We start from the raw sequence: 5390 nt of genomic DNA, 5'->3' as shown, positions 1-5390 counted from the left end.
GATGCAGCACACATGCACACACACAATCTGCAAATGAACAATAAAAACACTCGAGCAAAAATTCACACACACACACACACACACATACACAACCTCTCATAACCCCTTTGCCTGGCTCAATTCCACCCACACACGCACAGTTATACAGCAACAGGCGTGATTAGAGCAGGATGTATGGGGCTGAGCCCAGCTGTGGTGAGCCAGCCAGTGGATGTGGCATATCAGTCTCTCAGCCCGCTAAATGAAAACTAAATGAAAGGCTCTCAGATGGTGTGAGCGTTGCGTAAGCGAGGCACCGAGCAAGGTCCCGGGGTAAGCTGATTACGTGGCAGACTCATATTCATTTCCACATCCCTTAAAGAGCAGAGCGGCGTGGCTTAGCGAGATCCCGTTCTTCCCTGCTCTAGCTCCCAATTTGCTCCTCTCCTCTCCTCTCTTTGTTCCCTATCTTCCTCCATTTCTTCCCTTTTTTAACCATTAGTGTGTGTGTGTGTGTGTGTGTGTGTGGTCAGCATGTTTCTACGTGTGTGTGCCATAAATGATCTCCTCTCACATGCTTCCCCTGACCGCAGGAGTCAAAAGGCGAGTGCTAAATCTGCTTTAGATGGCTGCGGCAACACGGCTAACAAACATGTGCCACTGGCAAAATACACACACGTGGTTGTGCATATATGTTCATGCACACACACACACACATAAGCGCAATACTTCACATGACTTAGTCTAATGTAATGTACACACCAAGGCTTAGCAGCTGTGAAGGTGAAAGCGACAGGACAGCTGGGGATGTTATCCAATTGTCAGCGTGTGTCCTGTATGTCACCGTGTACATGCTTGTGTGGTTAGTTCAACAGTAGCCGTGCTGTCAGGAGGTCAGAGTTGACATCACAGGAGGAGTGTTAGCAGTCTAGGAAAGTGTCAGAGCTCAAGGTGACTTGGTAATAGTTGTTTTTGTCCATGCGAAGAGGGAGAAGGAAGACGGGCTGATGGGAGAGGGAGGCTGTGACTGGAAATGATCTTTAACAGGTGGCAACACTTCATCTGTCCTTTCCTCTCATTAAAGGATAGGCCAGTGTCATGTATGTCATGTGTATTCCTGTGTGTGTGTGTGTGTGTGTGTGTGTGTGTGTGTGTGTGCAACACAGGGTCTGTTATTGTACAGCTAATCCTCTGCTGAGAGGCCACAGAGTGTAAACGGAACAACTGTGCTCACCATGTGACAGACTCACAGGACCAAGGAAACACCAGCGCTTCCTGGTTTACATTTAACAGTGGATGGTTTAGGAACAATGCCTCCATTTTGAGCACAAGGGGCAAATTGTCTTTACGAGCAGTTGGTCTCACTACATGGACCACCAGTAAAAATCTTCATATGTGCACACATTAGAAGAAGAAAACAGAATCTTTGAAAGCATTTTTGTGCTGATGTTATATATGTATATTCATTTTTTTTGTTCAAGCTGGTTGATATTTAACAACAATACTCTCTCATTGTGCCATCAGGCTCATTCATGTCTCCCAATCCCCTCAGCAGCACTTCATATCTATAATAGAGAGAAGCGCTATCATCCCAGCAGTATAACACCCTGTGACACCCAGATGGTTATGCAATACTCAATTTATTTCAAGCATTTCCTCCAGTTTTATAATGTTATGGTACAGTGAGCAGGGTGCTCCTAATACTGTAGTTCCTCTACAGCTGCAACCACACTGTATCCTGTGCAGAGTGAATGAACATAAAGAAAACAACTCTATTGTCCCACGGATTAAGACAATAAACACAGTAGAAACAGTAAGTAAAAACCTTAACACAATAAAAATAAACTCAACTTGCAAAAGAAATCATCAGCCATATTTCAGTATACGTGCAAACGTTGATACAACGTAATGAAATCTCCTGGATTGGGGGCATTTTGTGCTATTTGTTTGTTATATTGATTGCTCATGGTACAAAGCATGGGTGTCAAATTTATTATTTCTCAGGGGGTGCCTCACATAGTAAGCCTGTGATAATTAAAGAAAATAAAAGATATCGCAGGTGACAGGAATCAAAAGAGATGAGAGTGTTACATGACATGAGAAAAACTACAAATTGGCAACAATACAAATAATCTTACTCTGTGGCCGTCCTGGAAGTTTGCGTGCCACACTGGCGTTGTAACTTCTAGAAACATCACTGTATGAAACCACTGATTGGTCAAAAACTAAAGGGGGCTGGATTTGAGAATAACAAAGTCAAAGTTGAACGAGGAAGTCGGCGTGTAAACTGTGATGGATATTTACAACGTATAGAGCACAGTCTGCAACAAGTGAGTCCACTAAGGCAGCATCTATTGACCCTGCTGATTGGCCATCCTGAACAGATTTCGCCTTGGCCCCAAAAAGGCTGGGGTCGGCCCTGGCAGTGTCACAGTAACTGCCCTTCATCCTCACGTACAGATTCACACCAAGCTATTACCACTGCCCAGGTCTAGTTCTGGGCCATCGGTGTCCATAGCAACTGGAGAAAATAAGTTACTTATTATAGGATGGGGGCTCAGCTGGCCGGTGGTTTTCAATGAGATTTGTCGTGTCCTCTTCCAAACAGGTCGACAGCTCACAAGGTACATGGAGTCAGAGGTTGAGGTTGTCAGGTTTAAGGAGTGAAAGAGTTCTTTTGTTCTATTTGAGGATTTTATTGTTTCCTGATGCTCAATCCAAAGAGGAGGCTTAATTATTTCAGTGGTGGTTAGCTAATTTTGACTTTTTAATTTTGTTTATGTCCTTATGAGACGGCCCAAAATCAGAGATATGAGAGCTGGCTATCAAACAGTATCGTTTTCCACAAGATGGTGTCAGAAAATCTAAACCAAGAGACACAAAAATAAGCTAATTTGACTGGCGCCCTGCATAGCCATGCGTTTTCCTTTAAACAAGCAGGCACAGTACAGTAGCACACAAGTCCAAACCAAAGTAAATCCTAGTCACCAAGAGGGTTGGCGGGAAAACTAAGCAGCAGCTGGAAGCTTTTCTACTGAGATGTTAGATTGTTCTGACATCCTATACTGTATTTTGTTGTCTTGTAGCTTGAAAAGTTTTTATTTCAAAGGAATAGTTTGACATTTCCTTTCTTGGCGAGAGTTAGATGCAAAGACACTCTCAAACATGGCGTTACAGTTGCTGTAAGAGTCAATTAGCTTAGCTTAGCAAGTGTGGAGGCAGGTGGAAACAGTTGGCTCTCTCCAAAGTTAAAAAAAATACACCAGTGCCTCTCAAGCTCACTCATAACATACAATACTTTTAATATATTTCTGCCAGAGTACAAATACAAATACTACTGTATAATAAAGCATACATATTACTGCGTTTATGCTTTGTAACAAATAGCTTTTCTAATAGTTAATAAATACTTTATTAATACGTTAAAAAGGACCAACTTCTGGGTTACCAGGTTATGAAAAATCCTTTTGACTGTTTGACCAAAATCTATTTATTAACAACTTATTAACATTTACAACTACACACTTGATGGATTGAAAACCCTTTATTAATGACTTTCTAGCGTTCATAACTTCAGAATTGATGGCTATTAGAATGTGAGAAAGAGTTTTTATAGGGCTGCATTATTACCTTAACCCCACCCAGAAGGTGTTAATCCATGGTTTATAATGGCTCTCTTAAGCAGTAATTAATGATTTAATAACATTAATAAAGACATTTACAAACCCTTTATAAAGGATGACGTATAAGAAATATTTTGCCGTCTCAAAAATACAAATATGAACCTCTCTGAGCACCCCCAGTGCTACATACTTTTCATGTCTGTGTGCTTTGTTCTAACCACCTCGACTGAGTGACACTTCAAATGGCTTCACAGACTCCGAGAGAGTGAAGACAGGAGGGGGGAAGTCGTCTGGTAGCAGCTGCGGGTGGAGATTGAGAGATAGCGTTGCAGATCGTCAAATTCCTCCCCTATTCCCCTCCTGTGCTCTGAAGCACATCTGCGTGGAGGCCAGCAAGCTGGGACCTCAACAATGGAGGACATTCAGTGGCTCAGATAAACTCCTCTCCTGCTCCCACCATGTACCACCATCACCGCTGTTATCTCAACACACTCCCTCGCCTCCTCCTCCATCTTCATGCTCCTATAGTTTTCTCCTCCCGCTTCCTCTGTCCTCCGAATCTCACCACCACCTCTGTATCGCCGCTGCTGTTCCCCCTCAACCCTTGATAAAGTACTGCCTGCCCTCCCCTTCACCACAGTCACCCCTGTTATCGCCCTGCTGTTAAACTGCACCATGAGGGCATTACCAGATGTGACATGCTGCAGCAGCACTTTCTCTTCAATGCTGCATTCATTTTTATTTTGCCATAGTATCATTTTGTGCAGCCAATCTTTCTTTCTTACTTATATTAATAATAACATAAAAACAATCAGAAAATATTTATTCTACATAATTATAGTTATATTTAAGTCCACATTTTGGGGTATTTTTAGAATAAGATTCCAAAGAAAGTATTTTAAAATTAAAAAGTTGCTCCTGGTTCTTACAGATCTCCTTACATGTATAATTTAAATCTCTAAATCATCGTTTGTCTTCTGTCCCTTTGTAAATGGACTTCTAGGCTTTATTTTAGAAGCTTTGATAAGTGTTGAAGTTTGTAAAGAAAGATAATATTTGCTAGTTGACCCACTTTTCACCATTTCTTTACTCAAAAGAGGAATATAATCATTAAACCGGCTACAATCACTACAGAGCTTCATAGCATCTTTCAGCTCATTGTTTTGGTTTTCAGGCCCACAACTTTACTATTTTGGTTCACTGTCTTTCATAGTGTTGTCTTGGTCGCAGCAGGCAGCTGCTTCCTGCCCGACACCAAACGGCACACAGACAAAGAGCCACATATCTCTCTCAAGAGTTGGTAGAGACCAAAAACAGAGCTAAAAGAAGAGTGAATATTGGACTTTACATTAATCGGGTGGACAGAAACACGACTCCAAATGATTGTCTGCTGGATGTGTAAATAGGCAACTGTTTGCTAACACGTTAGCCATCTCAATTTAAAAAGATGACAATAGGTCAGTTTTGTGTTTTTGTTGTGTTAGGTTTGGTAGGTTTTGTGGTAGGTTTGATGCTTTGTAAAAGTGCAACGCCATGACATTTTGATATTTACAGTAATATTTAATATTTAAAGGTTGTATTAAATAAAGAACTTGCATAGTATACAGTATTTTCTCCCTCCTTTAAACTAAAACTTTGACCATAAATCTACCTCAGTCATTCCATTACTGCCCCAAATTTCCGGCAACTAATCCCATTAATTGTTGACTGTTTGTCAGCAGTGCACACATTGAACTCATAGCTAAATGTTTATAGATGTAGGATATGGACTGTCACACAGCACCAAGC

The sequence above is a fragment of the Enoplosus armatus genome, chromosome 16 (assembly GCF_043641665.1).
Source record: "Enoplosus armatus isolate fEnoArm2 chromosome 16, fEnoArm2.hap1, whole genome shotgun sequence".
Classification (NCBI taxonomy): Eukaryota; Metazoa; Chordata; class Actinopteri; order Centrarchiformes; family Enoplosidae; genus Enoplosus; species Enoplosus armatus.
Note: the sequence above shows the minus strand (reverse complement) of the source record.